At 43.4% G+C, this 25820-nt stretch overlaps 1 long non-coding RNA gene across 1 annotated transcript; it reads right to left on the reverse strand.

The window, feature by feature from the left end:
- On the reverse strand, positions 1-24963 carry LOC111933301 (uncharacterized). Its single transcript, XR_002866623.2, has 2 exons — positions 24681-24963; positions 1-3791 (listed from the first exon to the last, which is right to left on the reverse strand). It is a non-coding gene; the product is annotated as an uncharacterized LOC111933301 (long non-coding RNA).
- Between the last annotated feature and the right edge of the window lie 857 nt (positions 24964-25820).

Raw genomic sequence — 25820 nt, forward strand, 5'->3', positions numbered from 1 at the left:
TTTTTATATTTTTTATGGATTCTCATGGGATAGACTTGTTTTATAGGTGTGAATTGTGTTTTTATAAAAATAGATTATTATGCCAATTGTTTCTCATTTTTTCAATTTGTTTTAGGGGAACTTAATGAGCTAGTTTAGCTAGAAGAGTAAGGTTTGATTTTATAAGGCTTTTTTAAATAAAATTTTACTGATGTGTGATGATGATTGACAGCACCCCACCTATGGAGAGCTGGGATTCATCAGCCTGGAGGAGAAAAGGCTCCAGGGAGAGCTCAGAGCCCCTTCCAGGGCCTAAAGGGGCTCCAGGAGAGCTGGAGAGGGACGGGGGAGGACACAGGGAATGGCTCCCAGTGCCACAGGGCAGGGATGGATGGGATTGGGCAGGAATTCCTGGCTGGGAGGGTGGGCAGTGCCTGGCACAGGGTGCCCAGAGAAGCTGGGGCTGCTCCTGGATCCCTGGAAGTGCCCAAGGCCAGGCTGGACAGGGCTTGGAGCAGCCTGGGACAGTGGGAGGTGTCCAGGGGTTTAGAATGAGGTGGTCTTGAAGGTCTCTCCCAACCCAAACCACTCTATAATTCCATATATCCCACTCACTTAACAAAAAGAGGATTTTATTATTCTCCCTGTATTCTGCTTTTAAGAACTCAGTTCTTTAACTGATAGAGATTGTCCACAGAAAATCTTAGTCTGATTTTTTAGATTTTTTTTAAGCAGTAAGGTTGAGAGCTGAGCTGCTTTTTGGTGCCATCAGTGTCGGGCTGGTTGTGCCATAACTACACTTCACCTTCCCCAGGAGGTGCATGGAACAAAAAAACACACAGAAAAGCCCCCAAAATAAACCAGAAACTATCAAAAAGCAGAATATTGAAATCTGGATCCTGAATGTTTTTTAGGAACCGGTAGCAAACAGCACAGCACTGATTTGAGAAGCCACAAAAGGCTTGGACACCTTCAGAGACAGTGTAGGGAAAAGCTTCTCCAAAGCCACATCCCTATGGAAGCAGCCAGCCAGGTGACAGCCAAGATCTGATTTATCTGAACCCCAAACAGTCCTATTTTCTACCAAAGGAATCAAGCAGGAGGATTGATGGCTCTGTGCAGCAAAACTCCTCCAGGCACCATCCCTGCACCATTCCTTCCATCCCAGAGGGAATTCCCTGCCTCCTGCTGCATCCAAACTCCCTTGAAACACTCAGAGATCTTCACCAGAGCCACTGTCACCTTCAGAGGGGACAAGCAAGTCTCAGGGGCTTTGGAGAGAAAGTTTGGGCAGCTGTGCTCACCAAAAGCAGCATTTCCGTGACCAGGAACATGCAAAGATTTGTCACTAAGAGCCATCATTTCTCCCAACCTCCCAAAGGTGACACTGAGAGACTTCAGAGCTGCAATCTGTCTCTAATATAACAAATTCAGGCTGTCAGCTTCCTTTGATTCCAGCATTAACTCAAAAAAAAAAAAATTATCATCAATTACCCCTTCAATTTTTGAGGAAACCTGGGAATTCTCTGCATTTAACAGAAGGTGACTGCAGTACCTCAAACTCCTTTCGCATCAACCACAAGGAATTATGATTTTCCCTGGCAATGCTGAATTGCTGAAGGTATCTTTTATTTTGGGAACTTCAGGCACCTCTCAGACATTAATTCAGGAGGGCTGGCACCAGTTCCACCTCGGAGAAAAGCGCTGCTGTCCCTTTTGCAGGTGAGCCACAGACACTTTAAGTGCTTTGCTTGAGGCCAGGAGTGAGTCACTGGGAGAACCAGAACACCTCTCATGCTGCTGCCAACAGCAGCTCATGAAAATAACGGCAATAATTCACAGAAACCTCGGAATTTATGGCAGAATTTAAGGAGTTCGTGGCCTGAGCCCATTGGACTAAGAATCCTTTAGCTGTAATTGATGTGGCTATTGTTCATAGCCATTCTCACATGATTACTTGGGACAGAATTCCACAAGTTAATTCTTTTTAATGCTAAAATAACCAGATTTTCCCTAAAGGACACCAGCACTGAATTCATTAAAAACAACCCAAATGCCACAAAAAACCCACTAAGACCCAAGCCACAGTCTGGGACACCTCACCAGCCACTTTCCACCCCTAAAAAGCTGCAATTACTCACAAAAGGGAACAAGGGTCAGGACTTTTCCAGGGGCCTTCACCAAGCTGGGATTTGTTTTTTGTTCTCCTAAATGAAAATTTCCAATGTACAGCTGTCATTTGTAGGAGAGAGCTGTTCATGGATCATTTCCTAATATTTTGTGTGTTCTCCTCCCCTTTCAGCTATAAAAAGGAAATTGTTGGTTATGATTCATTGGTCAGACCAATGCAAATGCTGCCCTTTAAATATGGCGTGATTAATTTAATAGTTCATTTCTGCTGCAGGAAATTATCCCCTGGACAGAAACAAATAGTCCAATTCCCAAGGAATTTCACATTGTTTTTACAACACTTCCAGCAATGGTATAAACAACTCAGAAGTCTCTCAGAAACGTTTTCAGTAGTAATTGCCTTATGTCACTATTAAAAATTATCTTAATTCTTGCTCAATTACAATAAAATGAAATATTTCCATGGAAATAACACCGGAGTATTTACCTGGTGGTTTCCCAGCCTTTGGATGTTGCGATTCCCAGAGTGACTGAGGTTTGAAGTGGTTTTAGAAAGGGGAGGCTAAAATATGCAAGTAAGTCCAAGGCACAGAAAGCAGCTCAATTAATTTTCAGGAGGTGCTGAATGGGAGGGTTTTGAATAGAACTTGGTTGTAGGGGGAGAAAAAAAACAAATAGCATTGCCCAAATCCATCATCAATCTTCCCACAGGACCAAAACGCTCTGTTGTAGCCCTCTGTACTCATCATCTTTTTGGGGACAAAAAGCAACTCTTTTTGTTCAGTGAGAGGTATAAAACACCTTGACTGCTGAGCAGGGCTTTGTGATGTTCCCAGGGCAAGGATGGCAATTTTTTCCATGGATTTGCAATGTTGGAGACACTTGGAGTGTGCAATTAGCCACAGCACTCTGCAATTTGGCTGCCAGCAGGGAGGAGGAGATTCCTCCTCCAAATCCCTTGGGATTTTCCTGCAGTGCCATGAAAATGTTGCCGCGTGCTGGTGTTGCAGGTGCTTGATGTGACAAATCCTTGTCCTCACAACCCACCTGCAACTGTGTTTTGGGGTTGGGAAAAGGCTGGAATTTTCACAGGGCAGCTCCAGCTAAACCAAATCTGCTTCAAAAAACCACACTGGAGGTGACTAACTACATCTACAGCCCTTCAGACTCAATTTATTTGGACAAGGAAGGGTTGGGTGGGGTTTCATCCATACCAAGAGCAATGCCAAGTGTCACAGTGGGTTCTCCAAGGCCAGGCATGCAGAAGACACCACAGACACCCCAATAAAGTCACACCAGCCACCCCTTTTTGCCAGAAGCCCATGTTGTGCAGGTGATCCCCTACACTGCTGACAGAACAGCAGGTTCACTCAGCCCTTGGCCATGGAAAACACCAGCAAAAGCCCTAAAAGGGCTGGAGGTGGTGGGTTTGCCTCTGAAATTGAAGGAATCTCTGCAGGAAGAGCTGGGTTGGCAGCATGCCATGAACCCACAATCCCTGGAAGTCCAAGCAGGGGCCCAACAACACATTTCCACTCCAGGGAGATACAGACTGAGCACATCCGTCTTTAATGATGAGGACATGGGAACATCCTCTTGGATTTATCAGCTTGGGCTGTTGCTTTTCATTTCAAGCGAGCTCAGTTTAATTTTTGAAGAGTAGGAGCAGGTACAGCAGCAGCCTAAAAAAAAAAAAAATAAATCAGTGGAGTTTGACTCCTCAGCCCGTGATAGGAGGTAAAAATACCAAACCTGGCTGCCCTTGTTCACATCTCCTTCTGGAAAAGCTGAGGAAGAAATGACAAAGGAGGAAACTGCCAGAGCCTGGACTCATCTCAGCACTGGAGGTCAAACATCTCAATGTTGTCATGTTCACCCCAACCCAGCCTGAGCCTCCCTGTGTCCCCAGGGACCCCGACATATGGATGTGCTAGAGAAAGTCCCCTGGCCTGAAAAGGAGGTCACATTAATATTTCAGACCACATTTAAGCACCAGTCCTTCAAGAGAGCTTCCAGCACGCTTCTCTGCGTACCTGTAAATCCTCTGTGAAGCTGTTTCCTTACCCAGGCACATGTGGGGCTGCGTCCAGCTGTGCTCTACAGCTGCAAACATCTGCCTGCAGCTCTGCCACCTGCCTGGGCCAGCTGTGACCACACATTCTGCCACCAGTGCCATGAGGAATGACACTGAGGAATGTTTTGTGGAGGAAATCAGTGACCATCTGACAGCACAAGGGGACAGAGCCTCCAGCTGTGCCAGAGGTGGTTCAGGATGGAGATCAGCAGGAATTTCTCCATGGAAAGGGAGCTCAGGCCTTGGCAGGGGCTGCCCAGGGAGGTTTGGAGTGCCCATCCCTGGAGGTGTCCAAGGCAGGCCTGGACATGGCACTCAGTGCTCTGGGCTGGGGACAATGAGAGGATCTGGCACAGCTTGGACTTGATGGTCTTGGAAAGCTTTTCCAACTTTAATGACTCTATAATGAAGCCAAAAAATTAAACCAGCTGAATTTCTTAATGGAAATTATTTGCCCTTTCCCAGTCACCTGAGCCCAAGGCTATCCCCCTTTATCTACACCACAGCACAGCAGGGGAGCAAAGCTCGTAGGGAGACCCAGAATCAGCTCTGCAATTGTCTCCCACAATTATGGAAATTGGTCATTTCCATAGATTCTAAACTTCTCAGCATTCCCTGAAGAAATAAACCTTTTTATATGATCAATTCATCCAGCGCAAACTAGAAATACAGATCTGTATTACACACATCTCCTGGTCCAGGCAGCTATCCAAAATACCTTTGCCATGAGTTTCAACTAATTAAGTCATTTCCAAGGTACAATATTGCCTGGAAGAAGAAGTTAATGAAATGAACATATGATCCTTTAGCTAAGCTTCATAGTTTAGGAAAGAATTTGAACCTGTCATCAGGTCGGTCTGAAATTATTCATGTTTAAGGCTAAAAAGATTCTGAATTAGCCTTAAGTTAATAATATGCTTGATAAAGGTTTTTGTGGAAGGAAACCCTAGGAAAACTCTTGTGGAATTTTTAGTTTAGCTTTCTCTGTGATGGAATTTCCTAGAGGAAAGAAGCCATTCAAACAGTGCCTTTGATCTGCTGAATTTTATATAAAAATTTGTCATTAGCACTCACCAAAATTAATCTTTCTGCATCCAGAGTGATTTATGCCATGCATGCTTATGAGATGCACATCTCCACACTATATATGATAAAAAAATGAATTTGATCAACTCCACTTATCCTCCAGCAGCTCTGATCACTTCTGAAGGTACTTTGCCCTCACAAATTCATTTTCATCTGAACTATTTCTTACAGTCCTCATCTTTGTGCTTCCAGCAGCTGCATAAGAACAAAGCCCCACTCAAGAAACATTTCCTTGCAGGACATGCAATTATTAAATGGGGTTCTAATTACAGATCAGAAATTACAGACATTTCTTTAGCGAGAAAATACCCAGAATGCCACAGAGAAATTCAATGCTTATTTTGAAGTTAAACTAAGACCATTTTGGTTTAAAAAAAAATAAAAAAAAAAATAAAGAAGATATTTCGGGCTCAAATCATGCCTCCTGTATGAATTACATATATTTCAGATGCTGCTAGGCATTATTGTACACAAATATTACTTCCTATTAAAATATCTAAAAACATATGTCACTTCTGTGTGGCAGCAGCAGCCAGAAGAGCCGTGCAGTCGGCATTTTCTGTGGGAAGAGAAAGGAAAGGTGCCTCTGGATATGTTCTTTCTATAGAAAGACAGACAGCAGCGTGCAGCCAAAGCCCTCCAGGAAAGCCTGAGCTCCAACAGGAGCACTCAGCTCCCAAAAGGCAGCTGGGAGCCAAGGGAAGATTAAAGAGATTAAAGCAACCAGCAAATGCTTGGTGCTGGCTCCAGCTGAAGCTCAGCTCCACAGCAGGCCCAAAAACGGAGGGGACAGGCACCAAAATGCAAAATACAGCACTGCTTGAGCAGGGCAAAGCTTGGTGGCGGGGAAAGAGAGGTAATGAGGAGGTGAAGACCTGAGGTTTGGCTCCAGAGCCCCCTCAGGGAGCCTCGAGCTCAGCTGGGCTCGTTGTGCCAATGGCAGGGACAGGGGACCATCCACAGCCCACAGGTGGTCACCCCACAGCCACAGGGCTGGGATGGGTGAGCCGAGGAAAGTCAATCCTGAGGGATCCTGACAAAGAGAGGCCACCCAAAGCACGGCTGGTGCAGCCAAGTGACAGAAACCAGAGCTGGGCCTTCACCCCTTGGCCAAGAACATCACCCTCAGGATGTCCCAGAGGTGTTTGGCCGTGGCTGGGGTCTCCAGGCTGGGACCCTCCTGCCAGAGCCCCCAGTTGAGTGGGATGAGCTTCCACATGGCCCCAGAATCACAGGGTGGGCCAGGTGGGAAGGCCTCACAGTGTGTCACTGGTGCCACCTCCCGCTGCAGCAGGGCCATCCCAGAGCAGGTGGCACAGGTCTGTGTCCAGAGGGATCTGGGATATCCCCACTGAGGGATGTTCACCCGGACAATCTGTGCCCCACAGTGCAGATGGTTTTCCTCATGTTCTGGTGTAATTCCCAAAGAGCGTCCATTTCCGCCCATTTCCCCTCCTCCTGTTGCTGGGCCCCACGGAGCAGAGCCTGTCTCCAGGCTGAGGACATTTTTGGGATCTGTTTTTCCCACTCAGCACAAAGAGAGTGGCTGTGGAAGCACCTTCATAGCAGCTGCCCTGTGAAATGAAGGAAGGGAGAGGATCCAGCCCAGCACATCTGATCTACCTCATCAGGCTCTGTCTGGGAGGGCTGGAGGAGGAAATGGGGTCAAAGCTGGCTCCAGCAGACCCTTCCTAGCATCCCACAGTCCCTGGAGATGGAAATGTGTGAGGAGAGACAAGAGCTGCAGTTAATAAGATTTTGCTGCCATCTTCTGATGAAAAGACACCACATGGGGAGAAATGCAGCTACTGGGCAGCACCACATTCCCTGTGCCCTGGAATGATCCCATGGGAAACCTGGCTCCTTTGGCTCCCAGCAGCCTCCTGGGATCATCTGGATAAATTATTTAAATTCCTGTTCAAATTTCTGCTCCAAACTTCAGAAAATAACCCTGTGCCTACTGTAGTACCTCCATCAGTAGTCAGCAGTTAAACACCATCCTATTGTGTTTAATAGCAAATATTTTATCATTCAAAACTCCTCCGTGCTTCAATTTCCAAAAATCAAAGGTTACATTAAAATTACAGCTTTGAATCAGAGGCATGAATAAGCTTTCTTCCAATAGTTAATGGATTTTCTTCAAATTTTACTTTGTTCTCTAAAAATGGTTTATTTCAGTCTCTCACTTCATGGACTACTTTCACACTGGTAATTCTTGAAAATAATAAAACAAAGGGACTTTATACAACATGCAGAAAAATCAACCTAGCATTAAAATAAACTTTTTCTGAGGATAATTATGAACAGCCTATTTCTCTTTTGCATTACAGAAGCTCTGCACCTTTCTCCAAAGTACCACACACAACTTCAGCTAAAACACACAAACCAGTGAAACTGGAGCAAGAACAGTTCCCTTGCAGTGCCTTAAGCTGCAAAGTTTTTTTGCAGTAACTCAGAATTTGGGTTTTTCTGTGCCATGATGAAAATCAATCTGTGCATTTCTGTTCTAGTGCTGTTTATTTTATCCTCATTCCCCCATTCTTCATTGCAGACAAACTGAAACATTCCTTTGGAAGCATCTCATGGAATGTCACAATAAAAACACTTCAGAATATGGAATTGAGCTACTGAGGGACTTTTCTCCCTTCTTGGACTCACAGAATTGTTTGGGTTGGGAGGGACTTTAAAACTCATGCAGCCCCACCCCTGCTATGGCAATGACACCTTCCACTACTCCAGGCTGCTCCAAGCCCATCCAGCCTGGCCTTGGGCACTTCCAGGGATCCAGGGGCAGCCCCAGCTTCTCTGGGAATTCCAGCCCAGCCTGCACAAGGAAGAATTCTTCCCCAATATCCCATCCATCCCTGCCCTCTGGCAGTGGGAGCCATTCCCTGTGTCCTATCACTCCATCCCTTGTCCCCAGTCCCTCTCCAGCTCTCTCTCCCCTTCCTTCGCCGCACTTGGGATAAACTTTAAATTCCCTTGCAGGTACCTCAAAATTCTTAATATTGTGCCTGAATATGGAATTAAACAGTAAAATTAAAAAATCATCTGTTTGTATCCATTTTTTTATCACTCTTCCTCAGCTTCAGTGGCCACCTACCTTTACCTCAGGAACAAACACTGGACAGGGTTGGGAAAATTCCTCTAATAGTGGAAGAGAGTTATTACATCTCAGTTATAAATCTGGGCAGGAGAAAAACTCTCTCCCAGCTCCATTTCCTGCCAGCCTTTGGAGAGGAACAGTGCAAGGTGTGTGAGTGTCAGATCAAATCAATCCACAATGTTCTTTGGAAGTTGTCACGAATTCCAGGTGTACTTGAGTCCTGCCCTTTGTCCCTATCACAAACACGTCCAGTTTGTCCTGATTTCCTCACCAGATCCTCTCTAAAATGGACCAGGGATTTATCCAAGCTTGGATAACCTCCCATGGAATAAATCACTCATTTCTCTTCAGCAATGAGCTCCATAGCATTGGACTAAATTTAAATGATGGGAATAATCAGAAATCCTCAATGTCTCATGATTATTTCCAAGCTTTGTTTACTCCTACAAACCTAATGCCATCTGATTAAATTTCACCATATTTACACATCACACCCCAGAGTTCCTCAAACAGCAGAAAATGAGATTGACTCTTCAACAGAAAGTGACAATGGAATGCAAATCCATCCATTCCCAATGTAGCAGATTGCATTGTTTGTCATGGATGTGGATCTCCAGCACTGGCACCAAACACATCCTTAACTGGCTCACAGCTCATCCAAAGCACTCTCATTTAATATATTTATCCTCATGCATAATTGATTGAGATATCTTGCATAATTGTGCCTTTTTTTTATGAGTTTAATGGTTTTTAGTTCATCAGTTGGGAACGGTGTGGGAATTTAGGCAGGAAAAGTCACGACCACGCAGACACGGAATTGACTGCCAGAAAAGCCACATTCAGCAGAAGAGATTCACTTCCCATGAATTATGTTCATTCTTAACCAACCTGCTGAAAAACGCCACATCCAGACCATGGATCAGAATTTAAATAATAAAATATTATTTAAACAATAAAACATTTCTATTAAGCTTCTCTCTCCCTGCTGCCCTTCAGGAACACAAATAATCAACAATACCAAAGTGTTCTCCTTAGGGGCCATTCCTTTTATCCTTGATCAAATGTTTCTTAAACTGAGTTTTCCATCACAGGATATCTCAATCTCTGCCTGTGCTGTCCTAAAGTCCACAAAAACTCCTGTCTAGGCTTCCAAAGAAGCCTAAATCAAGATTCACTGAATAATACAAAGCTGGTCAAATCTCCTGCTGTGAATAAATGAGAGGCAGAAATGTTTGCTTCATTTTCTGGGATAAAGCATGGAAAGGAGTCTGTTGGGCTGGAAAAGGCCCAATCCAACAGTTCTGTCCCTAAATCATCCCTTTTCCTGTGATGCCTTCAGAGTTACAGACCAATCCTGGTAGAAAATTCCATGACACCCAAATCCATCACCATTTAGGATTCCTGCAGTCTTAAATCATCCTTAAATATTCTGGTAAATTAGGACTCCCCTAAGAGTGCTGAACTATGCACAACACAACAGTATTTCCCTTAAATTCACAATTGTCTACTAGAGCCTCCCAGGTCCTCAAAATCCATTTTAAAAATCTATTTCCTCCTTTTTTTTCCCCCCTAAGTTCAGAAATAGAAGCCTTTCCTAAAATTACAGTGATACCACCACAGTGATGATGCCACAATGAAGGAAAACGAGGGACAAAATAAACAGCAGCCAGAGGCTAAAGCAGAATTTTCCAAGATCATTCAATGCTGTGCTGTAGAATTATCCCCTCATAGAGAGGATTTAAAATTTCAGGCAGAAATTCAGGTAATTATGGTTATAAAGAACACTGAGTCGATTGAAAGTTTACAATACCATCGGAAAAATGGCAAATCTGGGGAGAAATCACTTGGTGACTCACAGAAATGTGTGTATTTATCAACACCATGTTCAGAGGTACCCAAAATGCCCTTATTTGCCCAATTTCCTCCCTATTTTCCTGTTATCCATGAGTATCATCACATTCCATTCATTGAGTTGGGAAATGTCAATATTTCTGGTCTATTTAGTTCACCTGATGTTTATTTTGCTGAAGTTTTGAGCACAAAAATACCTTTTATTCCTTTTTTTTTAATTTTTCATGCATAGGAAACGTAGTGGTTTTCTAATAGCACAGTTAATTACTGATTTTTTTTTTTCCTATTAGTGAAATGTCCTTAATGCCTCCCAACAATGCACTCAGACAAATATTAGGAGACGTTTTTAGATATCTTGTCCAGAATGATATGAAGATAATGATAAATAGACATCCTCAAGTGTGGAAAAGAGAAAAATCTCCTAATCCTTACTGGTTAGTGCTTAACTATAAGGAGAAAACAAACTCCTAATGGATTTTGACAGATAATGAAGTTGCAGGGATGGAAAAAAAAAAAAAATGTGTGCTGGTTGTCTTTGATGTATTGTTTCTTGAGGTGGTACCGCAGTCTAATTTTGCTGCTAAAATTCCTCCCTGATAAATCACTCGGTCTTGACATTTAAATGAAGGCAAAAAGAAGAGGCTTAAAATTAAGAAGTCTTTATGAATATGTTGTTGCAGCAGATAAATGGATTTATAGCAACAGCACAAAGATCAATAATTCTATTGAAATGGAAACGTGATTTTTTTTTTTTCCTTCACCCCACAGCCAGTGGGCTGCAGGTTACTCTGAAAATCCAGAATTGGGGTAATTTGAAAAAACTTCAGAATTAAGGCATTAAAGATGTGAGTATTTGGGGGTTAGGATAACTTTTAGTGAGTTACTTCTTAGAGTATCAGCAATCCAGATAAAATAAAGTCGGGGTTTTGCTGTCTGATGTTAAATCAGCTCCCAAAAAGGGGAATGAAAATGAAACCAGCTCCTCCATGGAGCTGCTTCAAGGCAGAGCAGCCAAAATCAATGGGTTGAAGGCTTGGAACTTTGCCACAGCCCAGCTCTCCACACTACAAACAACTTCCAAACAATCCATGGGCACAGAAAACGTTTGTGTTCCCCTCTGTGAGGAGCCACTGGAGTGGCACATCCCCAAAACCGCTGGAGCCACTGGAGAAAAATGGGAATAAAAGTGACAGAATTGGTCACACACTGACTTAAACTTAAGGAGTTTCCTTCTCCTCGTGCTTTTGGCAGGACTGTGGAGTCAAGGAGGAATCAGAGAGGAGAGCTGGACATGAGCCCATCAAACTGTGGGGATCCATTTCTATTTCCAGGATTGTAGGGAAGGGCATTCAGCCCACTGCCCATGGGATGAGGGGTGTGTGGGATGTTCCTACCCTCCACCCAAGGTGGTTCATCCCCCTCTGAGAGGTTTTTAAAGGTGGTTCATCCCCCTGTGACAGGTTTGTAAAAGCCTCTCTGCTTTACTGCTGCTCCAGGGGGCACAGAAATCTTTATTCCAACCTGGCTCATTATCCTGATTCTCATCCCTATGGATAATACCTGCTCAGATTACTTGCACCAGAGTCCTGTAGTGGGAATTCTGACCCAATTTAAATCATAGGAAGAATTTAAAAATTAAAATTTCACCTCTGGACCTGAACAGAGCAGCAAAGGCCTGTACAGTGGGGTTAAATCCCTTTTCCTGACTGAACTTCCAGAAGAACCATCACTTATCTCCCTATTTTATAGCTCTGATTGCCACAGGGTTCCTTCTCCTGGTTCTCCTGATCTCCCATCTCCAACTCTTTTCCCACTTTCTCCACCTGGAGTCTCCCAATAAATCCCTTCTCCCTCACAGCTGCGCTCCTCAAGGGTCTGGAGTGACAGGACAAGGGGAACTGCCTCAAACTGCCAGAGGGCAGGGTTAGATGGGATTTTGGGAAGGAACTCCTGCCTGGGAGGGTATTTTGGGAAGGAATTCCTGCCTGGGAGGGTGATGAGGACTGACACAGAAAAAGCCACACCTGATAGCATCATCCAGCTGCTTCTGCCATGGCAAAAACTTCAATTGGGCCTACATTTATTTCTGATCCGCCTCACAGCTAAAAACCCTGTTCCAGGAAAGTCCATAAATAAATTTCCCCTAAGTAAAAAGGAGCCCATTCCTTTCCATGAGGCCACCCAGCTGTTGAATAATCAGATATTTAGTCCTTGCAGAAGGGATGTGAAAGCCTCCAGGACAAACAGGAGCTCTGAGGGAACACTACACCCGCATGAACGTGATATTTCTCTGTACCTGATGCTTGGAGATGCTCAGTCACACATAAATAATCAGAGCTGGGGCAGTGTTGAGATGAGACAACTGCTTTTAACCAGTACAGAGCTGCTAGAGAAATACTTGCAGCAACAATTTTCTTAATTTGTCCTGCTGATAAATTCTCTGGGCAACAACTTTCTCAGTTTTCCCTGCAACCAAGCACATCAGTTGCCTTTCTATTTAATTTTTGATAATGAAAAGCAGATTCTTTTTTATTATTTAAGTCCCCAGACTAACCCTGGCTTTCAGAGAAGTCTGATTTTTGTGTCGGAAGCTCCCAGCCCCATCCACTTGTGCCACCAGCGGAAATCTGAAAGGGAAAGTTCAGCTGCTGACGATCCAAATTAAAATGGTTCCCTCCATTTGAAAGGATGTGGAATTTTCTCCTAGATTGAATTTGACACTGTATCACTAAAGTGAATATAATTCACTGTGATCTCCTTACCATTTAGAACCAATGGCCCATTCATGTGTAAATGCACAGTTAAAGGGAGAAAAAAGTACAGCAAAGACAGACCATAATGTCATCTGTATCCAAGCAATCACTTCCATTGTGTTCCTGGGATAAGAGGAGAGGTAAATATTAAGCAGAAAAAGGATTGTGGCTTTACAGGCATTCAGGAATGTCCATTTTGGAACAAAATCCAGTCACTCACCATGTTTCTGTTTAAGTCTACAGACATGGGAATGAATTACAAAAGCAAATTCTGCTTAATACTGAGCCCCACCTACTCTGCAGGCAGAAATTAAACACCCCTGCAGGCAACAATCCTGGATAATTTCCCTCAAAAAGATCCCAGGGCAGGAACCCTTAGACAGGAGTGTGACCAGCAGAGTGAAACAGCACCCTCAGCTGTGGATTCCAGGTGTGTTCTGAACTCAAGGGCATGGAAAACGCTCCAAAGACATTTCCTTATCCATACATTAAGCCAGAAGCCAAGCTTAGGGTTAAGTCAGTCCTACAGCACTAAGGGAATAAGGAGTGACTGACATAAAGAGCAATTTTAGAGTGACAAAGTAAGAAAATATCGAAGGCCAGTGCTCAAATAAAATAAGCAGCAGAGCACAAATAAGCAGGGTGGGGAAATGCCATCCCAGAGATAAAGGCAGGAGCCTCCCCTCTACCATAATTTTAGTGTAAAAGGTTTTTGGAAAGTTTTTTGGACACCATATTTTCAACCCTATCTCAGTGCAACCCTGAGGCTCTTTCTGCAGTGCAAAGCCTTCCACAGCATTGTACTGGTTTGAAAAGTAAAATAGAAATAAATAAACAAGCAAAGGAATCACTAAAATAGGCTGTAAATAAACTTTCCCTTTCTTCAGTGGTCTTTAGGTGAGGGCACAAGAGTTTTATCCTGCAAATCCTTCCCAAACTGAGGAACTCAGGAAGGGGCTGGACAGGTTTTTCCATAGGATTTTTTACTGGGGGGAGAAAAAAAAACAGTCTGAGCTCATCTAGTTTCTAATGGCTCCTTCCCTGTCACCATTTCTAATCTAAATCTGATTTTATGGAGAAGACTGCACTCTCTAAAGGGTCCAAATTGTGGGAATTCACTGCTGGAGGGTTTTGTTCCTGTCCAGCCCTGCCTGGCTCCGACTGCTGCTCACTCTGGTACATTTGTAGATGATTACAAGAGTCATTAAGCAGCATAAAATCATGCATGCTGGCTAATTAATGTGGAATTGATTCTCCTTTTAGTTTCATTTTTTATGCCTGTTGAACTCCACTGGAATCAATAAAGGCAAGCTCAGTAAATATTGCAGTAAAATTGATGTAAGTGAAGGACGTCGGGCTGGAGTTTAATGAGTTATAAAATCCAAAGAAACAGAAAGAGAGAATCAAACTTCCAGCTCCATCCACGTATTTATTGTAATTGTACGTGATCAGGAGTGTTCAGGAATTTTTCCTCAACGTTAGAGTCCAAGTGATGCATTGGAGGCTCAGTAGAGCAGAAATGAAAGCTCTGAGTGATGCAAAAAGGGATGAAAACCCCAAAAAGTTCAAGCTGAGGCTCTGAAAGTTTCTATTCTTTAGTCCCACCACAAATACTCCAGATTTACAAAGAATTTTAGCAACCCCTGGCAAATGGAAGGAAAGTTTGGGATCTTCATCTCCTTCCATCACTCACCTTCAGTGTTCAACTCAGTCTCTGTCCTTACAGATCTCAAGCCTTGAGTTAGGAAGTTCTAACCCAATTTAAACCATAGAAACAATTAAAAAATTGAAAGTTCACCTCCTCACCCTGCTGTTAAAACTTGAGTCAAGCAACATTTCTTGGGTTTCCTTTCTCCCTCATCCCCCACCGCCCCTCTCCGAGCGGTGTTTCCCAAACTTTGTCTAAAAACAACGTTTTCAGGCACTCCAGGAGTGCCACCATGCCGTGACACGTGGAGCGGGGCTGTCATGTCACATCATGGGATGTAACACAACAAAATTTGATGGGCAAACCTGATCTGACACCAGAGCTCCGAGAGATCCGCGTTCATCCAACCACGAGCTCGTGCCGCGCTCTCTGTGAGAGATACACACAAAATATTTGCTATTTATCTCTTTTCTTTTCGCTGGTGGTTCAGCCCTTGACCTTTCAGGGCTGGCTGGAAATGAGCAGTGCCAGATTTGCCTGCCGTGAATGTTTTGACAACGGTTTTGCTGATGAGAGGATCAAGTTGTTGCCATGCTCAAAGCCAACCTGCTCTGTACAAAAACATTAAGAATTTGCTTCAAAAAGAGTTGAATTTTGCAGCCTTAATGATATTACAGCTGGATAGAGCACGGCTTTCATCCCCATTCCTTCACAATTTTTGAAAATCAAATTATAAAAATGAAAGAACTTCAGGAATTGTTGATTCCCCACAGGAAAAAAACAAAACAAAAAGCCAAACTACCCAAAAAAAGTCAAATTTCTAAGAGCTGTGCTAAGGTTTTTTACCCTCTGAGACATTTTCTATGGATATTCCATGGCAGCTTTAGCTCAGATTCCCATCAAAAGTTAGCTCCAGCAATTAGGCAGAAATACAGGAATATTTCTGTCAGACACATTCCATGATAACCACAGCAACACATCCAGTCAGCCTCTCCTCAGGGCACATCTATTTTTTAAATGGAAATACACCCAGAATGAGCTGAATTTTCTTCAGCCTCCCAGGCCAGAAAAGGTGCAGGAAGGGTTTTTATATTCAGCCTTACTCATCTCTTACAGTTCCATAAACTGTATTTTTCCCAAGGAGTCGTCTGGAATTTATAACAGGCTGAAAATGGGACCTGGGTAATTGGTCTAAAGAGGTTTCCTATTTATCCTCCCCATTTTCATGTTTAATATGAATTAGCCAATGCCAGTCTCTCTAAGTCACATGAGAGATATTTAAAAATCAATTTTCCCCTCGTCCCTGGTAATCAATGGCATTATTTTACCTCAGAAGGTCATTTTGTCAGGGAGGTTTGCACCACATTCCAGATTATTCCTTCAGACAAATCACATGGATTCATCCCACTGGAACACCTGAGGCATCCAGGAGTGCCTAAAATCACCCACCGAGGTGTGTTCACAGCTCATCCCTCACTAAATTCTGCTATAGGACCTTTTTCCCTGGGATATATCCACTGCCTGCTTTCATCAGTGGAGAATTCCTCAGTGCCATCAGCTGGATTTGCATCCAACAGAACAATATCCACTCTTCCCACACATTCCCAAGATCAGATCAAGAGTTTTGCCAAAAAAAAAAAAAAACTCAAAAATTGTCTCGTGCTTTAGGCTTTATTCCATATGGAAAAGCGACCAGGATTAATTCTAATATTCTTTTAAAAGATCATGATCCAAGTCAGTGTTCAAAGGGAATTCTCTCAGAGGGTTTTTTCCCCTCCCCAACAGCAGCTGCTGACTCACTCCTCGTTTCACTGCTAAAATTTACAACAACAATAAAATGTTGAAGTCAACCCTCCCTGCAGGATGCAGCTCGGGCTGGAGAGCTTGGAGACAAAATCCAGGGAAGTGGCACAGGGAGGGTGATCCTGGGATGCTCCCACCCATAAATCCACAAGCAGATCGTGTCTCTGCCGTCTGCATCCCTGTGTGCTGAGGTGGTGTCGGTCCCAGGGAGCTGAATCCCGAGGGATTTGGGTTCATCTGCAGCTCTGGCACGTGCTGAGGGTTCAGCATGAACCAGAAAACTGCTCAGAAAGGGCTCCTGGAATTACAGGATATCCTGAATTTGAAGGGATCCACATGGATTATCAAATCCAGCTCCTGAACCTGCACAGGTTACTGAGGTGGGAGTGGGGGCTGGAAATTGGGATGGGGCTGTTCTTCATGGCAGTCACCAAACTCAAGAAAACCACTTTTTTTATCCTGGAAAATCCTGTGGAATCTGAGTTTTGTTCAAGCATCTTCAACAGAGTCCAGAGCCACTGACAACACTTGGGTGGTTCATCCAATCTTCCCACAGCCCGCCCTGCCTCTGGCCTCTTTATGTCTGATTAATTTGATTTACACTGATTATTAGGCAAACAGGTGTCAGCTGAATAAATATAAGAAAAAATAATATAGGAATAAATATAATAATAAATATAATAAAAACCTGCAGTCAGCAGGTCAAGCACCACATAACAAGCCTATCCCTGCCAGTAAATTAAAATTAAATACCGACCATTTTGGCAGGAGATTAAGATTAAATATTGGGAAGGATTTCTTCCCTGTGAGGGAGGTGAGGCACAGGCTGCCCAGAGAATCTGGGGCTGCCTCTGGATCCCTGGAAGTGTCCAAGGCCAGGTTGGAGAAACCTGGGATAGTGGAAGGGGTGGAATTTGGTGAGTTTTAAAGGTCTCTATCAATCCAAACCATTTGGATTTTATGGAAATTGTTCTCACTCTGTCAGTGCAGAAATGAACTATTTAAGGGCAGCTTGACCAGGAGGCAAAGAGAGCTGGGATAATCTGCTGGACACTGAGTCCTGGATGTTCCACTGCGTGGTTTGACGGGTCAAACATCACCCAGTGACTCAGGCTCTGAGTCAGCCCTGCTGCTGATGGGGCCTGCAAGAACCACCTCCTGTAAACTGGAAATTTCACTTCATTAAGCATCCCCCACACCCTAAATGGTCCTGTTTCATTCGCTCTCTCAGCCCCTCTCGGTCACCTGGTGCTTTTCAAAGCATCTAAAAAATCAGAGTCATTCCATCCTCCAGAAACAAACGTTGCAGGGCCACTTTTACTGCACATTCTGGGGGAGTGGGACATCATCGAGATGTTTAATTAACTCCAAGTTACTTTCCTGACTGTTTAGTCGGTCTGGGAGGAATTTCCAGTGCTGTGGAATTAGCCAAAGGAGCAACAACAGGAAAAGTGGGATTTCTATTTTAGGAAGCCAATCCCCAAAGTGCAGGAGCTGCCTAAACTGCTTTTCCCTTAATGAAGACACATTGATCATCTGCAGGAGCTTCTCTGAAATAGTTTTGTGTTGTCGTGGCATTATATGGGAAAAATCTGCTGGAAATGGTGGAGTCCCCATTCCTGGAGGGATGGAAAAGCCACGGAGACAGGATTTAGTGGTGAAGATGCCAGAGCTGGGTTAGTGGTTGGATTCAGTCCTAGAGGACTTTTCCAACCTGAAATCCCACAATTCTGTAATTCCTGAGACTGCTGGACACACCACACCATGAAACACTTCTGGAGGAGTTTCTGCTCCCCAGTCCCAGCCCTGGGATCCCCTGGGATCCTGGAAGCAGCTCCCAGCACTCCACGGCAGGAACTCCCAGCATTAATCCAAACCCCCAGTCCTGGCTCCTTTAACTGCCTCCAGCTACTGACAGAAGCCAAGCAATCTTGTTTAGGTGTTTAAAAACCATTAATAACTCATTAAACATCAATTATATTTCCTTTCTTTCCCCTTCCATTCGAGCTGGTCCTTACTGCCATGAATATTTCCAGCCCACGAGCACATTCCAAGGAACTATTCCATGAAGGACGGCTTTTAAATCATTTACCACTACCAGATGCTCTTAGCCATGCTAGCAGACAGCATCTGTTTATTTAAACGATCTGAGAGGGCTCATTAATCCAGAGCACACAATAAAATTGTCACTTTGGGGCACGCCATGGGTCAGGAAATGCTGTTTCCAGCCCTGACAAGGCCCAAGGAAGATCATATCTTGTGCTATTAAGGATTTATCCAGAGAAGCTGGAGCTCCCAGCTTTCCCCTGCCTTCCAGAGATGGATTTTTTTTCAACTTTACAAACGCTCGTGGCTGTCTCGTGCCTTCAGAAGTGGTGTCACAGCAGCCACTTCTGTTTCCAGAGGATTTTTGCTCCAGTTTTTCCTCACAACATCTCCATTTCCCGCTGCACTGGAGCCCTCAGGAGCACAAGGCTGCCACAATAAAATGTGGAGAAAAAAAGCTTTTCTTGATGCCAGAGAGATTCTTCACTTACCAAGGCGCTTAAGAGAGTCACAAACCCGGGCTGGCAGTGACAAAAATCAGATTTTTGCCTAATGGAGGCATCAGGATGCTGTCATTTATTTTGCCTTCCTGGCTGATGAAAATATTTCAAGCTATTTTTTTTTTTTTTTTTGCAAGAGCAGTTTCCTCTTATTTTGTCACTGAGCTCATCCTAACATTTCATAACAGAGGAATGTAAGAAGAAAAAAATAAAAAATAGTTTTGGGCTGCTCCATTCTCAAAGAGCTAAGAAAACTCTCTGCTACTGCATTTAAGATGTTAAAAAATTATATTTTTTTTCAGGAAAACAGAAACCAGAACTTTTTAAGCAATTGAAATATGTACTCATCCAGCAGCTTCATTGGGATTCTGAGCTCTTTTATCCAGGTTTTAGTTCATGTGTTCATTCCCACACAAGAAACCCACCCTGATTTCATTCTCCTTACATCATATGCAAAAAAGTTTGTAGAAGGAAAAAGAACCTTGAAGGGAGACAAATTTTCAGTGTCAATGTCTTAACACAAAGTCCAACTCGTAAAAATTACAGTGACCCTAAATTCATCAAAAGACAGCGGAATTATTGTGTATAATGCAATATATCGTTTTTCTGAGACTGGAGGTTCAGAATTTGGGGCTATAATTAGAATATAAGCATTGATATTAGTACTGGCTACAGAACCCCTGGAAATAACACCTGTACAAGCCCAGAGGTAGAACTTTGAGCCCCGATTTTGGGTGAATTCCTCCCAAATAAGCAGGAATTCCCCAGGAGCTGTTCCACAAGGAGATGACTCTGCAGTGAGACACAAAACCTTCCCCACCTCTCAGAGCCAGGCAAACCCCAGCTCCTGCCCCACTCAACTGTGAATTTCCAGCACCTTTCATTCACTGAAACCCAATCCCAGCAAGGAACACAAACCATAACTTTTCGCCCTATCCATAATTTAGAACAACCTTCGGGCGTTTGCAACAGCTGGAATTAAATAGGAAATTAAACTATTCCCCCAGGGGGGTGGGGTGGAGGCAAGAAATGCATTTAGAAATAAGTACACAAGTAGTTCATGGTGCTTTTGTGGGGATTACTCAGCACATCTCTTTAGCAGTCCCCTGACACGTTTTTTAGGATATTACCTGAAGCATCCCGAGTTTAAGCTGCCTTAATGCCTCCAGCACACTCCCAGCTCCCCCTTCCAAGGGTGTTCTCAGCCTGGAAAATCATTTTTCTCCCATTGTAAATCCATAAAAACCACACCAGGCCTTTCTAAGTGCTGAAGGCCAGGTTAAAGTGTGTGCCCCCTCCTTTTTTGGAGGTTTTAAATGAGTAAAGAAATGAAGTTGGCTGTTATTGTAGGGTATAAATGAAAATATTCCCTTTCCATCGGGCCCTGCCGCAGGTAACCCTCAGACTTTTAAGGAAAGTGCTGATGCTCTCAAATCACAGCCTGAGCTGAGACAAACATCTCCTTTTGTAAAGAAATAAAACCTGGAAAATGTTAAATGTGGAGCCAGGAAAGGATGGGGCACCTGCAGAGCCCCAAATTTTTCATCCCACAAAAGTGACAAAAATGGGAATTTGAGAAGTGACAGGAATTCACAATTCCTGTGGATTGTTTCTAATCTCTCCCTTCCTGCTGGAATAAATTGACATTTTAGGAGTGCTGCATTTATTTAAATGCCACCCTGGCACGTAAATATTTGATTCCATAACGATTATTGGCAGTCATGATAAAACAGCTCACAAGTTCACCCCCTGAGTTTATTTATTGCATGAAAGGATTTGCCCAGAAGCAAATTTTGGTGGGGATGAGAGCTTGTATTGACACAGAAAAATTAAATGGGAATTTTATTGTCATAAAAATATCAGGATTGAGCTAATCACACCCCAGCTGTCAGTGACAGAGAGAGAGATTTATCAAAATATTGCAAAATTACAAGGCCGTGGAGCAGGGCTGGGTTTGGGGTTTTTTCCCATATCATTTTGATATTAGATTAGACAAGAGTCTATCTCACCAGTGCACTCTCAGTTGCCATAATGCCATAGTTAACTGGGAAAATTCATCTTTATGAACAGGAGAATACCAGTGATTAATCATTAATTATAAAACCTGAAGAGACAGAACCATCAGGCTGACGTTTTATACTGATAGAAGAGCCGTGAGACCACAGTGTGCACAATAAGTGGCCCCTAATTATTGAAGGAGTAGCTTGGGCTGGTTTATCTGTTCAGGCAGTGCCACAGGAATCAGATTTGGGCCTGGTTTGAAGGAAAATGGGGCTCTGACAGCCAGGAGGTTGGGAAGGAGCTGGGAGCAGCTGGAATGTGGGCCCTGACATCCCAAAGCCACGATCTCAGGAGGGTTTGGGTTGCAAGGACCTTAAATGCCAACCCAGCCTGAAGCCTTAGGATTTTATTTTTCTCTTTTCCATACATTTGTAAGCCTGCAGTTCTTTCCAGAACTCCAAACTCCACACCCAGCGTCAGCTGCTGCTTTCCCATTCTGGGCAGACACAACAATTCCTCCCCAGGCCTGGCAATCAAGGACACCTCAGTGCCCCAGGCCCCAGCAATGGCAACAAAAGGGAGCTGGGGCAGCAAACTTGGGCTAAATGCCTTCATCAGCTGCAGCTGGAATTGCAGGATTGACCCCAATGTGCAAATGGACCAAACTTGTCAAAGTGTGAAACCCGGGAGCCGTGGGACATTTTGGGTGCAGCCCCTGGGGGGCTTCACCTGCCCTAAATGTGCCTGGAGGGCCCTCAATAAATAGAAATAATAAATAGAAATAATAATAAACAGAAATAAATATAAATAATAATAAATAGAACTACTCTTTATTCCCTTAATTCTGTCTGGCCTCTGTTTTAGGTAGCCCCAAAAGGCATCAATCCCAGCCCTGCCATGGCAGGGACACCTCCCACTGTCCCAGGTGCTCCCAGCCCTGTCCAGCCTGGCCTTGGGCACTGCCAGGGTCCAGGAGCAGCTACAGCTCCTCTGGGAATTCCATCCCAGTTCCTTCGCACCCTCCCAGGAACAATTCCTTCCCACTATCCCATCTGACCCTGCTCTCTGTCCATTTGAAGCCGTTCCCTGTGTCCTGTCCCTCCATCCCTTCTCCAAAGTCTCTCTCCATCTTTCCTGCAGCTCCTCCAGGCCACACTGAGCTCACCCCAAAGCTTCTCCTCTCCAGGCTGGACAATCCCAATTCTCCAGCCTTTCCTCCCAGCAGAGCTGCTCCATCCCTCTGATCACCCTGGTGCCTCCTCTGGAGTCGTTCTTCAAATATTTCCATGAAAAACTCCAAAAAGTTCCATTTTCTCATGGAAACCATGTTGTAGTTGGTCACACTTGAAGCAATTCCCCCCTGTCCTAAGCCACAACATTCCAAACTTCCCTCACTGCCGCGTGTTTATAACACACAAAGTTCCTGGAGTGGGTTCCTGGGAAAGGTCCTGGCCCCCTCTCTCTTTAATCCTCATCCAGAGCCTTCCTTTCTGTCCCACCCATGCCAAAGGCAAGACTTGTCCTCTGAAGGAGAAAAGATAAATTAAGGAAATGGAAAAGAAAGAAAAAAAAAACCACCCTCAGATAGGAAAATGTCTTTCATGCTCTGGAAGCAGAATTTAGAGACTTCCTTTATCTGGGGTTTTTGTCCATCCCAAAGCCTCAATTTGTTCTTCCCTGATTGTTTTCTAACTTTTCCAATTATCTCAGGGGGGCATCAATTTGTTTTCAAAGTCAGGCATTAATTTAAAACAACACTTTGAGCAATCCTGCTTGTTTCTTTCTGAAGGTCTTTTTAATGGCACAAGCATCTGCATAGCCCATCAATCTTCTCTCCTGGATATCTGGAGAGCCATCTCTGTCCTTACAGAAAAGCTGCTCCAGGAGCATTTATTAATTCCAAAAGATTCAGATATCTCATTATGCCTTACCTGGAGAGCCTCTTGCTGGCTGGGGACACAGTTTTGCTGCAATTGTCTCCAACTTGACTTTTTTTCTCCCTCAAAAATTACCCCCAGAAAGCAGCAGATTTAATGTAAATAATTGTAAATAATGCTGATTAACAGTAATATCATTTACCTGGCCTGAGGTGCCTTGGGAGTGAATATTCCATAGAGCTGGACTCTCCTTTAAGCATAAGGAGAATATTTGTATTTGTAGCCTGTGAAATCCTACAGTGCTTATTTCAGATGTTAATCAGGATTAGCCAGGCAATTCTCCACTCTGGCCTTAACTGTTTGTAACTGAGTTTGTTCCTGAGCAAAGATTTGCTGGGATGAGTAGAAAAAATGGGATCAACAGCTTTTAACCCTCTCCAAGGCACAGACTTGGCTGCTCTCCTGTCGTTCTGCTCTCTCTGCCCAGCAAAGAATCCAGTATTGCCACACCTTTTATCCTTTTTACCAAAATTTGAGAATTGAGACCTAAAACCAGCAGGAAATCAGCTCCCTGAGTAACCCAAAGTTTTCCAAATGCTTCCAGGAAGACTCTTCTGCTTCCCTGAAAATATCCACTGTATTTTTCTTTAATTAATCTTTTAAAGATCCACAACTCCCTAAGGAAAAACATCACTGAATACTTGGGATATTTTGGATTTGCCATGAATCTCTCCAGATTACACACAACTCCTTAAAATTATTTTGGGAAAAGAATCTCAGAGCTTGCAGAGTCCATCCCAACCACACCATCTCCTCAAGCCCTCAAACAGCTCATTACTATGGCAATAATTAATTAATTTTTAACTCTTTCCCCTTACAGAATTAAGGAAATGAGACAGTATGAGAAAGAGGAGAGGATAAGAATTTCTACCATCCTCTCATTAAAGTTTCTACTGCAACACTCCAGGTGTTATTAAAATACCATAAAAACGTCAAAGGTCAGATGTGAGAAGGAAATATGGAAGAATTGTACTTGAAAAACCAAAATATTGAGCAGCTGATGCAGCAGAGATGAGTCAGAACCCTGAATAAACTTAAATTGTGTACTGGGAGGGCAATATCCCCAGTTTTTAGCTGGATTGAGCCTTGTGATTATTATTTAAATTTTGGGTATTTTTCTTTATGATAAAAATAACAAAACCCCTCATTTTCCTATGCAGAGAATTGCCAGTAACCAGGAAATCAAAGGGGCATTTCCTGCTTGCTTTCCCACGTTGGTTACTCTGTTTCAGGTCAATAACTGAGCTCCAAACTGAAAATTAACATGCAAAAACTGTTTACAATGGTATTTTAATTAAGGAAAGCACCTTACAGACCATTTAATGTAGTCAATCACAGTTTGTGCTTCCAAGGAAATCCTCACTCATGAAAAATCAATGAGCTTCGTATGTTTTCATGAAAGGTTCCAGATTCCTTTTTAAGCAAGGTCCAGAGTAAAACCCCAATTTTGTGGCCTTACCACAAAGGTCGTTATCCCTGTGCTAATAAAGCACCAGATTTGGGATATAAGGATTAACATTGTGCTTCACATGGGATAGGCTGGACTGTAGAATCACAGCACTTTGAAATGGCACATTTAAATAGCAGCTGAAATGTAAATAATAATAATATTTGTAATGATTGCAAATAATAATAATAAATGTAAATGCAAATAAACACCAAACTGCTACAGGAACACCACAGCACCACTTTGAGAAGTGCTAATAAAACATACACAAGTTTGTCATGGAATACTCCAAAAGTGCAGGGAAATTATCACAACTTACCCTCCTGGATCAGGCAAAAGCTGGTATTTCTCAAAGAGAAAGAATCCCTTCACTTTCCCCATCTCTGCCACTTTTTAACCCTAAAACACCAGCTGAGAGTTGGGGCTGGAAGCACAAAACTCTCCCTGCCTTTACCTCAAACTCCACCTCATCTCAAAAGCCACTAATGAGGCTTCCCTTTAATTTCTGGCTGCATTAAGGAAATTTAATTAAGCCACAATTGCAGGCGGCTGAAAATGCAGAGCCTTTCTTGCCTCGAATTAAATCCCAGTTTTGTTGCATTAAGGGTGAGTGATCACTGAGGAGTTGCATTCATTGGCTCAATCAGCCCAGGGACATTAGCACCAGATTAATTTCAGGTAATCTGGGGGCAAATTCTGCTTCCTTTTACAGGGTGGTGACAGCAGGAGAGCAGCACAATTTCCCTGGATTTGTCTGGGAATCTTGCTCTTATTCCTGGGATGTGAAGTGCCAGCTCTCAGGTGCTTCCTCTGTGCCTGGAAACACAGAGCAAATTAAAGGGGCTCAAACTTTGTCAGAAATCTGAGTTGTTTTCCTGTTTCAGGGAAATATTCTCATTTCTGATGATGAATTTAAACCAATCTCAGAAAAATCATTGATTAAATAAGCAGGGGGGATAAGCGTGATGAGCTTAACCAGAGAATTTGAAAAGCTGCTTTTTTTGTTTGCTTCTTTGCAACTGTTACACTGCCAAAGCAAATGATTGCAGCTTCAAGAAAGAGAAATCTTTCCAATGGGAGATTTTCAAAACCAGGTTTAAACTGGATCTTGGGAAGGAATTCCTCCCTGTAAGGGTGAGAAGTGTCCCAGGCCAGGTTGGGATCGTGGAAGGTGTCCCTGCCCATAGCAGGGGTGGGACTGGATGGCCTTTAAGGTCCCTTCCAACCCAAACCATTCCATAAAATGTAGAAATATTGGAGAAGGTATGAACCTGCCCTTGTAGAAACCAACATCATAAGAAATCCTGTTATTATTTTGATTTATCTGAGCACATGGATGGCTCCTGACCCAAATTACTTCTTGGAACAAAATAAAACACAACTTCCCCATGGCATTAAGAGCAGCCATCGCAAAGATAAGAAGAGAAAAAGTTATTTTTTCTTGTTAAAATGCGGATGC

This window comes from Cyanistes caeruleus, chromosome 10, assembly GCF_971803275.1.
Source record: "Cyanistes caeruleus chromosome 10, bCyaCae1.hap1.1, whole genome shotgun sequence".
Classification (NCBI taxonomy): Eukaryota; Metazoa; Chordata; class Aves; order Passeriformes; family Paridae; genus Cyanistes; species Cyanistes caeruleus.